Genomic DNA, 18,069 nt, shown 5'->3' with positions numbered 1-18,069 from the left:
GTATGCAAAATGGACATGGCTGTACACATAATTTCCAGCCAAATATAAAAAAAAAAAATTAAAATTGTAAATAGACCTGTCAATTTCCCTGACAACCAATACGATCAGGTTTCCAGCTACTCCACAGGTGGTAACTTGTCGCATTGAACATGGTGTCTCAGCTGCAGATGGCATGTTATAGAGCAGGAGGAGCTGAGCAGACTGATATATAGTTTTATGAGATAAGATACAGTAAAACTATCATTTATACATTTATAATGAGCCTGCCACATTGAACACGGTGTCTAATGCAGTATATAGTTTTATGGGGAAAGATTAATTATAACTTGTCATTTCTTTATTTATAGCTATGCTCATTCTGGGCTTTGAAGACAAGGATTGACAGCTCTCTCTGTATACAGTCATAGAGGGAAGGCTGTCAATCACTGATAGGACCACCTCCTGGACTTAAAATCCCAGAATGAGCTGGAATTTAAATGAATGAAATACAAATAATACTGAATATTTTCCCACAAAACTATATATCAGTGTGCTCAGCTCCTCCTGCTCTATAACAGTCTGCATGCAGCTCAAACACCATGTTCAACCTGACAGGTTTCCTATAATTCATATAGTAATGTATTAAAATTCTGCCAAGTTCTGCCATTAAAAGGGATGCCCGCTGCTCAGGATAGGCCATCAATATGCGATTGTTGAGGCTCTGACACCACGCTTCCTGCCAGTCAGTTGTTCTGATTAGTGTTGAGCGAATCGAAGTTCACAAAGTGGACATCGATTCAAATTTCAGGAAAAATTAGATTTGGCGCAAAGCCGAATTTCCTTGTGTTTCGTGGCAACAAGTCACTTTCCCTAAAATGGCAGTAAAAATAAAAAAAATCATTCTTGCCTCATACATTTGTGTGAGAAGAGGCCGCCACAGCCATCTTGCTTGAAGATTCCGCTCGATCATGTGCGGTGAGAGATTTAGCGCTGGATCTTCTTCTTCTGGAAGAGGAAAGTACAATTAACCCTAAAATGCTTTAATATGGATCTCGGATGCCGGCGATCAACGATGAACACGGCATCTGAGGGGTTCAATGATGGGGGTGGTACATTTGCCACTCCCTGTCATTGCACCTGCTATTTACTAAAAAGTGTGCTTTGTGATTAGGCAGCCAAATCGAATTTTAGAGGACTTTGCTCATCTCTAATTCTGATTGGTGCCCAGACTACACAGCTCTGTCCATTTCTGTATTGAGCAGAGGTGGTTACTGCAGTACTACTCCAGTTCTCTTCAATGAGAACCATTCGAACAGCTGATTTGTGGGGTGCTGGGTATGTACTATGGCTGGTACTATGTATATTCTACATCTGGTACTATTGATACTGTGGCTGACAACAGTAACAAATCTATTTTGTACTAGTACTAACTAGGAGATTCCTTCCAACAAAATGGCCATGCTCACTGTATAGACAAAAATTATCCAGACTAAACACAAACCCCTCCTCCTAAAATTCCTGGCTCACGTGCAGCAGCATCAGAGGGAAGAGAGTGGGGAAGAAGGCATGGCTGCAGCCTAAGAGAACAATACATTGCTTTCCTATTTTTTTTCTATCATCTGAAAATGTAATATCCTACAAAACATGAGCAAAAGAGCATATAACAAGTAAAACATAATGAGATTATGTCAGGACTTGTTAGTTGGTCTTGTTTTTCTGGGTTTAGTATCCCCTTAAGAAGAGCATTAGATATCTCTCAGATTTTTCAGCCTCCATATCTCACCTTCCACTACAGCTTCGAACGTGAGACTACCATCATTTTATAGACAACCATCTTGGCTATCTCATCCATAAATTGGACTTGAAACTATTTAGCATATGATAAGTTATGCAGATTATTGTTATGTAACTGCAAGGGTTGTGACAGGTCCTGACCACGAGATCCCAAGATGCCAGACAGCCACTCCTGCTGCGCTTAGTAGCAAATGTGGCCAAAAAACCAAGATGTGAACAGTGACATAGCAGTGGGTACCAGCCATATAAACAGAGCATAGAAAAAACCCTTTATATTTCTTTTTGGGGTATATGGATGTTGTAGATGGAGGTTTGACAGCCACAGTGTCTGGCTGGCCATAGCTTCCTCCGTCAAAATTTACTGTTTACCATGAGTGGCTCCAATCTGAAAGGAGTTGTCTTAGATGTGACCTTGCCTTTAAGGCTCCATAGTGCGTCTGATAATTGGGGTTATCCTGGCATGGGATTCAACCAGTTCCCTCCAGTTCTCCAGATCCGTTTGGTAAAATAACAACTGAATCGGAGAACCATGTTACTGGCTGAGTCCCGATCCGGTGCTCTGGCGGTGGCAGGGCAGCTGGAGATGTTCGCTTCCATTGCTTTGCACGCCGCTCATAGTTTAGCTCCTTAGTAGGCTGGTATGTGTGTGCAGTGTATATATGGTGTATTTATCCATGTGTACCATGTATATGGCGTATTTAAGTGTGTATGTATGGTATATGTAAACATGTGTCTTGACGCCACGTGTCCGCCGTTGAGTAGGGAACCTGTTGTTATCTGAATGGCAAGCAAAAATAACCGTGAAGGATGTTATCTGGGGCAGTAAATGTTGATACTGATGTGGTCTTTATCTTCCACCTTGGATGGCATGTTGTATCAAATTCCTTAACTTAATCTACATTTGCTATGCAATTTTTGGATGCCTGCTTAGTACATTAGCCTGGTCACCATGCCAAATTTGGCACAAGAGGTTTATATCTATGATCTGCTACTTTGCTGCAACGGGCGACCACTGGACATGAACAAATACATTTTATGGTTTAGGATGAATACATATGCATTAGGGCTTATTCAGACGACTGCACCGTGTTTTTCAATCTGCAAATTGCAGATCTGCAAAACACGGATCCCGCCCATGTGCGTTCCGCAATTTGTGAAACGGAACGGGCAGCCCATTATAGAAATGCCTATTCTCGTCTGCAAAATGGACAAGAATAGGACATGTTCTATCTTTTTTGCGGGTCCATGGAACGTAGCAACGGATGCGGACAGCACATGGTGTGCTGTCCGGATCTTTTGCGGCCCCATTGAAATGAATAGGTTGACACCCGTTCTGCAAAATTGCAGAATGGATGCAGACCCATTTATACGGTCGTGTGGATGAGCTATTAGTAACACTATATTAAACGGGTCCTGTGCTCCAGAATTCAATTGAGGCAATCTGCAATCACTAGTATTTTATGTCAACAGGCAGTAGTAACATTGGGACTCAACTTTAAAGAGTGCCAACACCATTCCTCTTTTGTTCCCCCTAGAAATTTCTAAATTAACATCTGGCGTCACCATTCCTCTTGCCAAAGGGGTGTTCTGACTCTGGTAGCACTGATTGGACAGTGCAGTACTATGTAAGGACACATCCTCAACTGGTAACACTCCGTTGTCATATTTATTCATAACTTTCTTGGAGGAACAACAGAGGAACAGCATAATGTAGAGATGTAACAAAATATTCTCTAGAGGTTGTCTATATACCCTATTAGGGACCTCTTCTATGAGCTAGGACAGAGAGCGGGTTTGTACAACCAGCACCCGATAAGGCGGACTAGAGCTGTCCTTCTATATCATTCATCTCAACGGCCGCAGTGCAGTCCTGAATGGCTTTCTCTGGCAACATCCGCTTTTTACTGTGGGAATTGAACTTCAAATCAAACAGAGGTTCTCTTTGTGAGACAACGGGACATGCCAGTACCAGCGGTCATACCTCACATTTGAAGACATGGGAGAAAACAAATTTCATTACATTACAGGATACGCCCTTCTCTGCCTGGGAAGCCAGAATTAGAGCTGTGTGGTGTGCATCTGGCCATAACAAGCCATTAACCCCTTCAGTACCGGGCCACTTTTCACCCTAAATCCCAGGCCGATTTTTGCAAATCTGACATGTCACTTTATGTGGTAACTTTAGAACGCTTTTACTTATCCAAGTCGTTCAGAGATTGTTTTCTCGTGCGTGACACATTATACTTCAGGACAGTGGTAAATTTGAGTCAACATATTTCACCTTTTATTTATAAAATAATCCAAAATTTTAAATTTTCTAAATTTGAAATTCTCTACTTTTAAGACAGATTGTAATACCTCATAACATGGTTATCAATCAGCATTCTCCATATGCCTGCTTTATGATGGCATAATTTTGTAAATGTCATTTTATTTTTTTTAGGACGTTAGAAGGCTTAGAAGTTTAGAAGCAATTTTTTCAAATTTTCAGCAAAATTTCCAAAACCATTTTATTAAGCACCTATTCAGTTATAAAGTGATTTTGAGGGGTTTGCGTAACCACCCATGAATGTCCCCATTTTAAAAACGACACCTCTCAAATTATTCAAAACTGATGTTACAAACTTTGTTAACCCTTGAGATGTTCCACAAGAATTAAAGGAAAATGGAGGTGAAATTTCAAAATTTCACTTTTTTGGTAGATTTTTTGTTAATCAATTTTTTTTCTTGCAACACAGCAAGGGTTAACAGCAAAATAAACCTCAATATATATTACTATGATTCTGCAGTTTACAGAAATACCCTATATGTGGTAGTAAACCGCTCTATGGGCACGTGGCAGTGGTCAGAAGGAAAGGAGCGCCATATGGATTTTGGACGTAGATTTCGCTAGAATGGTTTTTAGGCACTATTTTGTATTTGAAGAGACCCCGACGTACCCCTACAGTGGAAACCCTCAAAAAGTGACCCCATCTTGCAAACTACACCCCTTAAATAATATATTAAGGTGGGTACTGAGCACTTTGACCCCTAAGCTTTTTGCGGAATTTGGAAACGCTTGGCTGTAAAAATGAAAAGTTTTGTTTATTCCCCACAAATGTTGCCTTAGCCCCAAAATTTCCATTTTGACAAGGGATAACAGGCAAAAAAGCACCCCATAATTTGTTACCAATTTTCTCCTGAATACGGCAACTCCCCACATGTGGTGGTGAACTGCTGTGGGGGCACGTGGCAGGACTCAGAACGGAAGGAGCGCCATATGGCATTTGCAGCGCAGATTTTGATGGGGATCTGATCCCCTTTACAATTTATTACAATACTTCTGTATTGTAATGCATTGGTTGTAAGTGTGTTACTCACTGTAATACACTTACAGCTTCCTGCCTGTGAGATCCAGGGGGTTGGATCCTACAGGCTCTCACGGAAGGCAGCACAATGCCTAAGGAAGGCATCTGGTTGCCTTCCCTGCCATCGGGTCCCTGTCACATCAGCTTGGGGACCCAATGGATACCTCGCACCCTGCAGGATACCACACGTGCCATGGTCAGCGCTGACCGCGGCAGTGCAAGAGTTAATGCGCCGACAACAGTGTTTTCACCGATGCCAGCGCATACAGCAGGGGTCCGGCTATCAGTGACTGCAGGACCCCTGCAGCTGATCGGGCGGGAGCAGATCAGAGCGCCAAAGCTGTACAGTGCTGGTATTTCTGTCCCAGTTTCCAGCACCGTACATGTAGAATAAAAAAAAAACAAAAAAAAACCTTTTTATTATTGTCAAGAAAATAAGATCTACATGAAAACCTTTATAAGAAGCAACAAGGAGCGGCTGGGAATGTTGTACATTTTGTGTCTTCCCATTATGTATTTATAAATCTGAATCTCATTTTACTTGGGGTAAATGTCCTCTCCAGCATCCGACAAAATAGTTTTCTGGAAATGATTATTATTTTTCATTTAGCCAGTAATTTATTGCAGACGTGAGCCATGTTTTCTAAGAGTTCAAAGCCAAAAACATTGCTTTGCTGTAAAGGATGTTTGCAACGAATAAATCATACTGTATGCTGTCATTAATGCTGCCTGGTAGCTCAGTAATGCCGCTACAACATTGTATTCTAAGGACCAATATGTTTGTATGTAGGGATTATTCACTTAAAGGGGTTGTCTAACTTCAGTAAATGGCATTTAGCGTGTGGAAAAAGTAAATACAAGGCTCTTAATAATGTATTGTGATTGTCCATATAACCCCTGTATATGAGCCACATTATACATTATATATGTATAATGTGATGAAAAATAAATCAAGCCAGCAAAGGAAGAAATATACATTAGTAAGTGCCTTGTGTTAATTTTCTCTACATGATAAATGCCATTTGCTAAATTGAGACACCTTTTAAAGAGTGTCTGTCAGCATGTCCAACCCTATTAAACCAGGAATGCAGCCTGATTATGCTGATAAAAATGATACCCTTAGTATGACTATTCATGGTCCCATTGCTGAGAAATTAGCATTTTTATGAATTTTCAAATGACCTACCTAGAGCACCGAGGAGCCAGCCAGAGCCCTCAGGGCACCAGTCCTTCATCTATAGTCCCAGCCTCCTTCCCCTGGATTGACAGGGCTAGGCATCTTGTGTAGGCCTGTATTCTTGTGCCTGGTGCTCTTCAAGCACTCACACCTGTCGCCTCTTGCCTTCACTGTATCTTTCAGTCTCGGAGCTTGCTCAGTGTATCGCCTGCTGTGCTCCAAGCAGCGCAATTTCCAAATGAGCAAGCGATAAGACCTGTCATCTTGTGCCTGTGCTGTCTTTCAAGATCAGGTGTAACAAACATGCTGACAGATGCTTTTTAAATGTATCTTTAAAAAATCTGATTAATAACAGCCTGAGATGGTGACTGGTGAGACTTTACTACTGCCAAGCTGCTTTTTGCCTTTGATGTTAAAGAGATTTTCATGGAGTAAAATATTGATGACCTACCCTCAGGGTAGATCTTCAGTATCTGATTGGTGGGAGCATGTCTCCAGCCACCCCCATGTATCAGCTGTTTGAAGAGACCGTGGTGTTCCCATGAGCTCTGCAGCCTCTTCCTTGGCCAGTGATGTTGCATTTGTTGACCTCTTGGCCTGTCTGTACCTCCGTCTCATTCCAATGAATGGGCCTGTGCCGCAAAACCAAACACAACCCCTTTTAGGTTACACATTAGGTTGTACATTTGGGAAAGCCTGGATCTTAGTGGTGTATTATGTATAATAAAGCACAACCAAAATCGACCACAATTCTGTTGCTTTATGAGTTCTGGAAATGTTTGACCCAAGTTCAGGTGACTTTGAGAGTACAGCAGCCCCGGATGACATATTACCTGACCTCCACTGATGTTACTTCTAGGTGTGTCAATATATAACTGAAGATGGAAAAGCCCTTTAAATAAAATACCCCAGCCTTTGCTATTAATGTAGCTAAAACTCATCAGTGGTGACCTACACAGCTCTGGTTTTGTATTGCTGTCACGGTGGATATATATATATATATATATATATATATATATATATATATATATATATATATATATAAATATGAATGTGTTTTATATTAGTGGGTGGCAGTCGTGCCTTCCTCACTCATCTTCTGTATCCTGTTCCTATATACGGTATAGAGCTAGAGGTTGATTTACATCACCGACAGGTAATTTTAGGCATATTATTAGCCAGAAGGGAAGTGGTTCTAAAAGTGTACTTACTATTTATATATTTGACTACAATTTAGTCAAAGGATGTCATTTACAAAAGATTTTGATATTACAAAATAAAACTTTCAAATTTGGCGCATTTTGTGCAAAAATTTGGATACTTGACACCTTTTTAAAAGAAATAAAAAATGGACAGAGCTTAATTGAAGAAGACGGGGACTACACTGGCATAACACATTTACTGAAATCTGGTGTAAATTATAATATTATAATTATCTGCTCCGAGCTAGAGAAGATGCAGCAAATTTATTAGGAATCATAAATTAGTTGATTCTTCCTCCAGCCAGGATTTTACTAAGAATGGTGCGTGAAATGCCAAGTCTTTAGTAAATGATTCCCACGTATACTCATTTGGTTTTCCAGTCTGATTCTGTTTTCTTCAGGTAGTTACTTGTTAATGGAGTTGTCCCATCTTCACAAGGGTGTCTTCTACTGTGGCAGCCTCAACACAAGCATTACATGGTTGTCCATCCATTCTTTTGGGAGCTGGGTAATACAACATCTCTCCTGCAGCGACCACCCTGTGTTTGTCAATGAAAAAAAGACGAAGAAGCTGCCCAATGATCTGATGATTTCTACACATCTGGCTCTTCTAACCGCCAGTGGTCTATTCAGAGGAGATGAATGTAAAGTAAATGTATCACACTTTTATGGATGAGATATACAGTAGATACATAGACAACACACCTGCCCAACTCATTGCAGTTATGGAGATCAATGTGAAATTGAGATTGTGTAAGGATGTTAAGGTTGCTGTACACATTAGGTATTGTTGGCCAAACCCAGCGTTTTCAGCTGGACCGGGCAGTATAGGGAGCTCCCAACTCATAATGTCAGATCTTTTGTTCTCCCGGGAGATAGTGGTGACAGACAGAGGCTTTCTTCTTTCTACCCATTGAAAACATATACACGCTTGGCCAAGCTGAGGGTGAATGCATATGAGGGAGGTGGGAGAGATGCCTGTCAGGTGAATGAGCGTTGGCCCAACAGTTACTGAAGATAGTAGGTCTTTAGATGTTTATGTATTTGGAGAGAACCCCTCTGACGTATATTCATGTGTTTATTACTGGCCATTTACACCTTGTATTCTTATGTTTTTTGTTTGTTTTTTTACAGACTGATGTATTAAACGTCCCCCCGCATGGACTGTATGTGACGACTGAACTTCAGGTGAGTAGCTGCCCTTCATGCACTTGCCGATGCAAAAAAAAAAATACTAAGGAAGCACCCTAAATTTGGGGCAGAACTATTGGTTTCCAGTAGAGATGGGCAAAGTTTTACAAAATTTTACTGGGCAACTTCACCAACGTTAGCCTAATAATTTGACTTTGTTCTGAATTAAAATTAATTTGTCACAAATTGCTACAAATCGGGTATACCCAGGCCACTCTGCGTTAGGGAACCGCCATGCTGCGGTGAAAAACCATGCTGCAAATTAACCCGCAGGTCTTCATTGTATATGGCCATGTGGCACCTTTAATGCACCTTTAAACAGGGGCTGTTGCTGGTACAGAGTTTGGCTGGTTAGGCGGGGGACAATATGCAGGCCAGAACAGCAATAAAAAGTCCAGCTATAGAATTAACCCTTAGGTATAACAGTTACTTAAATATTTTATTATATTACATATCTCAATACATATACCTCTTCTGCAGGAGGCTAAAGTGGCACAAATTCTTTAAGACCTCCAACAGAGAAACCTGTAGTAGACTAGGTCTGGATGAGGGCGATTTTGATGACTTACAACCCTCACAGACCTTAACAGTGAGCATAATCGGATTACAGGTTCTGGACCGTTTACGACACTGAGGCCCAAGAGCAAAAGAATGCCACCGCTGGCAAACTATGAACATGTCGACATCTTTTTACAGATGGTCATCAGCGACATGGAACGACTGGAACAGATGGGCCCAAGGTCCTTTAACCTCTCCCTGACGGAGATGCAGGCACTTACGTCATTGGAAAAGGATCGTAGTATTATAATCAAACCATCCGACAAAGGGGGTAACCTTGTTATCCTAGACTGCGATTCCTATGTCCGTATGTGCCTGGATCTCCTGAAGGATAAAGATGGATACAGGATCCTATCCGTTAACCCCACCCAGTCATTCTTGCTTAACCTGAAACAGATTCTCGTGGATGGTCTGCAAAACAAGGTGATCAGTACCTCAGAAATTGATTTTTTACTACCGGCCAAACCCACCATAGCCACATTCTACGGACTTCCCAAGATCCACAAGGGGACAACTCCCTTGAAGGGTCGCCTGATTGTATCGGGAATTAATTCCTTGACCCAGAACTGTGGGGTGTATCTGGACCGGGTGCTGAGGGAGTTCGTTGTGTCCCTCCCGGCATATACGAGGGACACAATGGACTTCCTCAACAAGATTGATGCCCTAAACCTGGAACCAGATTGTATTTTGGGAAGTATTGACGTAGAGTCACTATATAGCTCGATTCCTCACCAACACGGGCTCTCGGCCATAGGATATTTTCTCTGCACGAGAGGGATACAATATAACATACACAATGAGTTTATATTACAGTTAATGAAGTTTACCTTGACCCATAATTACTTTCTATACAACTCGAGATTCTACCACCAGCTCAAGGGGACGGCTATGGGCAGTCCTTGTGCCCCAACCTATGCGAACCTCTTCCTGGGCTGGTGGGAGGATACGCATGTATTCCCGGATGTCGATGTTTGGTGGTCCAGTAACATACAGTTCTGGACCCGATACATTGACGACATATTCATCGTGTGGAAAGGTGGGCCGACAGACTTCAAAAAGTTCATAGGTGATCTGAACATAAACGAGATAGACCTGCGGTTCACCTCTGAACACGACCCATCCACCATCACGTTCTTGGACGTTAAAGTAAGTAGGGTGGGGGATAGACTGTCGACTAATATATATAGGAAGACGACAGCTACCAACTCCCTATTACACTGGAGGAGCTACCACCCAACCCCCCTGAAACGGGGCATCCCTAGAGGTCAATACCTCAGAGCTAGAAGAAATTGCTCCAATGATGAGTCGTTCTACAGTGAGGCGAGGGCCTTACAGTCTAGATTTAAAGACAGAGGGTATCCACAATCAGTACTGAGAGATGCATTCCAACACGCAGTGACCAAAAACCGTAATGACCTACTAGTCCCTAAAGACAAAACAACAACTGAGTCACAACTACTAAGGATTATCTCAAACTTTGATACAGCAAATGACGATATAAAACAAATCCTTAGGAAATATTGGCCAATTCTTAGAATGGACCCTGACCTCGCGGAGATAACCACTGAACACCCAGCTGTCTCATATAGACGGGGCAGAAGCTTGAGAGACCGCCTGGTTACCAGTCACTTTGTACCACCCGTTAAAACTGGAACCTGGTTGGATAGAAAACCGGTGGGTATCTTCAGATGCGGTAGCTGCAAAGCCTGCGAGTTTCTCTCGACGGCCAAAACGATCACCTGCTCAGTGACAGGTCGGTCATTTTATATCCGGGACTTCATCAACTGTAGATCTAAAGGTGTGGTCTATATCTGTCAGTGTTCCTGCCCCATGGATTACGTGGGCAAGACAATTAGGGAGCTGAGGAAAAGGATCTTGGAGCACGTCAATGACATTAAAAACAGTGAGGTGACACCTGTCGCCACCCATGTTAACACCATACATGGGGGCGACTCGAGGTCACTACGTTTTTCTGTCCTTGAGGTGATCCCTCCACCTCCACGCGGGGGTGACTGGGACAGAAGGATCCTGCAAAAGGAGAGTCAATGGATACATAGATTTCGGTCCCAGTCCCCCGGTGGACTTAACGAAAGGTTGACCTTTTCTTGCTTCCTTTGACCCTCTCAATCAAAAGGGGCCCCTAGACCCTCAATTGAAGCACCTATTTCGAACGTACATAACTGCCCACCCGTACCTAAACTACTGGCCTTCCGACACACTCTTGGTACGTCCCTATTCTGTGTTTTTTCCTCTCCATTGCCACTCTCCCTTTCCCTATATGTATGTGTATGTATCTCCCTTATAGCTCTTGAGGCTCTGGTGATCCGTGTTGTCCCTTTAACTGGACCTGGTGCGAAAAGCGCCGAAATTTTAGTATCAAAAACACAGGATGGATAATGGATTCACTGTGTATATTTTTGTTTCCCCTGATGCATCCTCACAGGGGTAAACTGACACATAATTACCTCGACATCATCATATACATAACTGTATGCCCTAACCCTACCTCTTTGTTCCCCTAAATACCTAGTGAGTACCTGACCTTGATAAATATGCATACGGGTGTCATCACTATATATTATCTACAAGATGTTCTCCAGATATTCATGTGCGGTAATATATATAACTAAAAATGAAGATCGGAGATCCACTGTATCTTGAAAGTAAAGGATGTTGTATTATAAACTAAGTGACCCCGTTATATCAAAATGTTAATATCAATTTCTGTTTTATCGGTACTCTGAGGTAATAGGAAAATGTCCTTTACCTTATACACCTATTTTCACATCAGTGGAGAGCGAGCCAGATGCGGTCCAATCACCGGAAGTACCCTGCGCTCCACATGTAATAAGAATGACTACAACAAACCGGAAATAGCCATGTTAACGGGCGGATGTGCGCGTTCGTTCCACTGTGGAACGCACGCGCTTATCACATTATCCACCCTTGAAGCATGAGCGGAAGCTGCGACGGCGGGATGCGTTCCACGCTGGAACGCACGCCCACACCGCTATCTGCGGCAATTAATGACACCTGTAACTACAAGAGAGGGAACTAGTAGGCCCCTATATAAAAAAGGGGATGGGACAGTTAGACACTGAATCTGGACCCCATTAGGAAATACAAGGGAGGACCTGACATCATGACCACCTAAATGTGAGTAACTACCTTATCTTGCTTTTAAACCAGCTTAAGATATACGGATACATCTGGGTTGATCTTCGAATATTTCTAATGCCTAGGTCCCTTTAGCCATATCTGCGTGCTCAGACCGACATTATCAAGGACCTATCCAAGGTAGTGTGGCATTCATAACTATGAGAGGCATATGATGGTGGTCTCCTAGGCTGATTGCAGACATTGAAACAAATCTGTGTATGTATATATGTATATCTATATGTCTCATTTTACAGCTCTATGTCATACGTGGACGCGTGTCCCATATGACAATCTGTGCCTGGCTGACATTTAATATATCGCTTAAGGAGTGACATCGAAATACCTGGACTGAGTGAGTTACCTATTATGACTGTGTGACTAGCGCGGTGGCGGGTACACAATTACCAGGTGATGGGGCAAAGCCCAATACGTTACACAACCATACAATTTTTGTATTCTTTTTTGTTCTCTCCTCACAGAAACCCACTTTGAAGTCATACACCCGTGTATTTAATGACCGTGTATAAGCGACAGAATATATCTGATGCTCCCTTCAAACCTTCCTATTAACACTATTGTGTAAAATCAAAGGGTCCAGTTCAAACTACTGCCTCTGTGGTAACAGACATCATCACACTGATGAGGATGTGAAACATTCACTAATAGAGTGGCCTCATGGTTTGGGCCTCCACTCTCTCAGTGTGATATATCGGCTACATGCTGCCGAATTGTTGCAGCTTTTTTACTTTACACTATCTAATTAAATTTAGAGAATCATTCGCCCCCTGATGATCCCACACCGTGGGGGAAACGCGTTGGGGTTCCAAGTGTACTGGTTTGGTCCATATATCTGGGTGACCATAAACATCCTCATCATAGGGTGTTTCTTATTTAGTTAGTCCGGTGCGGCGTGTACCTTCTGATATTTTATATCACTAGGGCTGTATACATGGCGCACCTATTTTTTGTCTGTTTTGTGTTGCTGTCCATGTAGGTCCCTCACTATATAGTCGCTCCCTAACAGCGAGGGTTATATAGGAGCTGTTAGCGTTAGGCTGGAGGACAGGGAGTCCCCACCATTAGGGGCCGTCCCTGGGCATAGGGTTTAGTACAGGGTTTATAATAGGGATACTGTCCCCGCTCAAGACTAAACCTACCTAGCCAGATATCTAATGGTACCTACTATGGACATTCAGTATATGTATTGAGATATGTAATATAATAAAATATTTAAGTAACTGTTATACCTAAGGGTTAATTCTATAGCTGGACTTTATACTGTTTTGTTGACCCTTTCATTAATAAATTTATCCTCAATTGCTGGATGTAACAGAACAGCAATAATATGCAATCTCCTGAAGTTTGACAGTAAACACAGAATATTAATCAGCTCCGGCATACCCATTTCTCCAAATCCAGCACTCTCCTGCCCTACAGATGGGTGCCTTCTTCTGCCATCTGCTTTTCCTCCTTTTCCACATCTAATATTGATGAAAATATGTCATCAGGAACGTCCAGCTCCTCTCTCTGCATCTTGCTGACTTTTCTAAGACATGGATACTTTGAAGGATGATTTGGAAGAAATAACGCCAGCAAAAGAGGAGGATGGTCATCATTAAGACCTGGCCCCCCTAAGGGGAGCAGACTGGATGTTTGGTTGACATGCTGGCAGTGGAATAATAAAGGCGTCCATCTTATTGGTATTGAATTCCATATCTCAGTTCACGGCTGATGTAGGAATAAGTAAATGTAGGAATAAATAAATAAAACTGATGCAGAATAGGTCTCCCTGCAGGTCTCTCTGCCCTCTCCCTGCAGGTCTCTCTGCCCTCTCCCTGCAGGTCTCTCTGCCCTCTCCCTGCAGGTCTCTCTGCCCTCTCCCTGCAGGTCTCTCTGCCCTCTCCCTGCAGGTCTCTCTGCCCTCTCCCTGCAGGTCTCTCTGCCCTCTCCCTGCAGGTCTCCCTCTCCAATATTCTATTAATCATTTTCAGCAACACTGTCCCTACAGCATGAGTGCTTGTCACATCTCTCCCTATGCTCTGCTCACAGGACGATGGTGGATACTGTGTGGGATGAGGGTTTTATAGGGGATGGCTATCTGCTAATTGGCTGGCAGCAAGGCATTATGGGTGATCTTGCGTTCCCTTGGTTCTTACTTTCACTTTGTAGCAGCCGCAATTTTATGAAAAAACGGATTGGTTTCCACGAAGCGTGAAGAAATTCAGATTTGTTTGCAAATCAAAGTTTTCCTAAACTTGGGGACGAATTCCGCTTCCAATGCTTCGCTTCACTCAACTCTAGTTTCCAGAGATAAATCTTCAGACAAAATAATATTTGATTTTACAGTACGGTATTTAACCTGGAACCTCTGAAACTTAGTAAACTAGAGACATATGTCATAAATAACGCTGAAGATTTCCTAGCCGGCATGAATGCCGTCTTCATCCGCAGTATTCCTCATGTTTTCTAACAAGGGAGCCATAGTTTAATGATATATTTAATTTTTGGCTGCTGCTGCTACTCCACAGGAAATACCAAACCTTACACTGTCCAATATTCATTGACATCCCACTTCGCAGCCCACAAAAATGTCCAGCTTCTCAGCATTTGGTTTGTAAATTAAAGTCTCCCTGACACTGACACCAGCTGTGTCTGCACTTTCTCACATGTCATATAGTTTGTTACTTTCTGCTGTATTTCTTCTAATCCTCCCTTTGGCCCCATGCACACGACCGTATTTATGGTTCACATTCGATCCGCATTTTTGCTGACCGCATACGAACTCGTTAATTTCTATGGGTCCTCAAAAAATACAGACTGCACACAGATGTCATGTGGCTGTACCGCAAATTATAGAACATGTCCTATTCTTGTCTGTTTTGTGGATGAGCATAGGCATTTCGACAATGGGTCCCATGGTAAATGGCCACTCACCAGCATCCGCATTTTGCAGACTGATAAAACCGATGCAGTCCTGTGCATGAGGCCATTAGTGATGAGAGAATATTGGGTTTAATCAGCTATCGAGACTGGCAGATTTTTTTTTCATTAATGAGTGGCAAGCGATGATTTGGCAAACTGTTTGCATTCAAAAGACATCAAAGTAATGAAACAATAGTCTCTAAATATATTTTGTTGTTTGGTCGTTATTGCTCTGTTTGATCCTTCAGCTTTTACCCCAACAGATATGAGATTAGTCAATAGGATGTGGCACTGGCTGATGATAATATTTTGGTCAGATGTATGTATTTATTTATTTTTTTGCTTTGTGGTTTTGGGGGGTAGATACTGTACTACTGAAACACTATGTAGGGTACGCTATAAGTACTGGGGGGACTTTAGTGGGGGGGACTACAGAGGCCATTGTAATTACTAGAGGGGAGCATCTTAACTAATAGTGGTATACTTTATGTACTTGGGGCACTGTGGGGGCCATTATACTTACTGGGGGCACTACAAGGGGGCATCATAACTACTGGGAGTACTGGAGGGGGCATTGTAACTACTGGGAATACTGGAGAGGACACTATAGGAGGCATTAAAACTACTAAGAGCTCTATAGGGAGGTCTTAAGGAAGAGCCTGGGGACAGTATGGGGAATTTTTGCTACATTGGTTCTGTGTAAGTATTATTATTAGGCACAATATGGAGCGTACTGCTACTAACAGGGGCACTCTCAAGGAAAAGTATCACTGTAGGAGACACTATTACTAATAAGGGCCCTCTGGGAGAGAAGTATTACTATTGGTGGGACTTCTGAAATATTATTACTATGAGGGGGAATATCTGTATGGCATTATTTTTTTTCTGCACAATAGCATTTGGGGACACATTGTGTTGGTGGGCACAGTAGTGGGCATAGCAGCAGGATAACACTGTTGGGGCACTAGGAGGAGGATAGAAAAGTGAGGAACCTAAGATGTCTGTGCGAAAAACACTGCAGAGACGAGATGTCGCTGAAAAAAGTCATCATAGCCACCTGGGCTGATTAGAAAAGACCTGGAAAGAGAACATCTATATCAGAGGAGACATCTTTAGAGACCCTAGCCATGCTTCTGGTCGGTGGAACAAAAAGCCTGTTTAATAAGAAACTACACTGTCAACGTCCGAAAAGTATTCCTGTTTGGTGGCAGATGCCTTCTCTTTCTTCTGACCTGTAAAAGGGCAGCAGCCGTTTTAAGAGAATTGTGCAGGATGAATCCCAAGAGTTTCAGATCACCAAAATCCAGATGTTTTGGGGAAATCAGTAACACATTTTATTTGTGTGAATCATTTCACTCTATCTCTAATAATATCTAAATGGGACATCGCGATAAACAGCTTCATTAATAAAAAAAGAAATTGTTTAGCCTTTCGATGACTGTATGACTAACAAATTGTACTTAAAATCTAGGCCTCTGCATGGGCTGCTAGTTGTAAATCATGCTGTAGTATATCTGATTTTATTAGTCACTATTGTAATGTAACTACAAATTACACTCCTCAGAAAAAGTAAGGGATACTGTATGTGGCTTGTGGGTGAAATGTCAGGATGAAACTAAAATGCACTCTAACCTTTACAGTTGAACTTAATGTGACCTCCTCTAAACTTGTGAATGCACATATCCAACTGTTAAATGTTTTAGTACTTTATGCACAACTTGCTGTTCTTTAAAAAGGAGCTTAATGGCAAAATTCACAACAGGTGTTTGATCCATGAATCGCCCAATAAATTTTGTGGTTTAATTAGAATTGGTATTTAAACAGTCCTCCTCATTATGCTGTTCACATTTTGACATCATGAGACCAAGATGACCCCTAACAATTGATAAATAGTACCTCACCATTGCGAGGCTTCGAGCAGGATGTTCTCAGATGGAAGTGGCCACTGAGCTTAAAGTGTCAAAGAGTGTCATCAACAGGTTCCAACAGAGATTCTGTGACTCTTCCAGTCTCTCTGTAAGGCATAGAAGCAGACGTCCTTTGGCCACATCCCATACTGATGACGGCTTCATTGTGAAAAATGCCCTGCGGAACTGGATGATGAATGCCACACAACTCCAGGCACATTTAAGGGAGGTGAGAGGCACCCAAGTGTCACATCAGACCATTCAAAACCGTTTACATCAGCATTGTCTGTGTGCTAGACGACCTGCAAGGATACCTGACCACAGGCATCATTTTCTTGCATGGGCCAGGGAGCATGTACGCTGGACGAGGGAACAGTGGGCCTTGTTCACTGATGAAAGTCGATTCACGCTGAGCAGAAATGATGGCCGCCAACGATGACTGAGACGTGAAGGAGAGCGTTATGTATGCATCAGCCTCAGAGATTATCCTTTTGGAGGTGATGGTGTAACAGTGTGAGCAGGTGTGTCTAATCAATACAGAACTGCCCTACACTTTGTGAATGGTACAGTGACATGCCCATACTACTTGAATAACATCATTAATCCAGTCATTGAGCCTCTGCATGAACAACACAGGCCTAATTTCATCTTCATGGATAATAATGCACCAGCTTATCGAGGTCGCATCATTAGGGAACGGCTGCTGGAGACTGGATACCTCAAATGGAGTGGCCTGCACTTTCTCCAGACCTGACTCCCATTGAAAACCTATAGGATCAGCTGAGTCACTATGTAGAGGCTCGTAACTCTGTACCTCAGAACCTCAATGACCT

At 42.4% G+C, this 18,069-nt stretch overlaps 1 protein-coding gene across 1 annotated transcript in view; it reads left to right on the top strand.

Annotated features, from left to right (window-relative positions):
* Nucleotides 1-18,069, top strand: part of KIAA1210 (KIAA1210 ortholog) — a 151,079-nt gene that overhangs the window by 19,688 nt on the left and 113,322 nt on the right. The window contains exon 2 of the mRNA XM_044305867.1: nt 8,634-8,687. The gene's annotated coding sequence lies outside the window, so the exon portion shown is untranslated. The remainder of the gene's footprint in view (nt 1-8,633; nt 8,688-18,069) is intronic.

This window comes from Bufo gargarizans, chromosome 9 (assembly GCF_014858855.1).
Source record: "Bufo gargarizans isolate SCDJY-AF-19 chromosome 9, ASM1485885v1, whole genome shotgun sequence".
Classification (NCBI taxonomy): domain Eukaryota; kingdom Metazoa; phylum Chordata; class Amphibia; order Anura; family Bufonidae; genus Bufo; species Bufo gargarizans.
The sequence above is the reverse complement of the archived record's forward strand: the minus strand, read 5'-3'. Positions and strand labels throughout refer to the sequence as shown.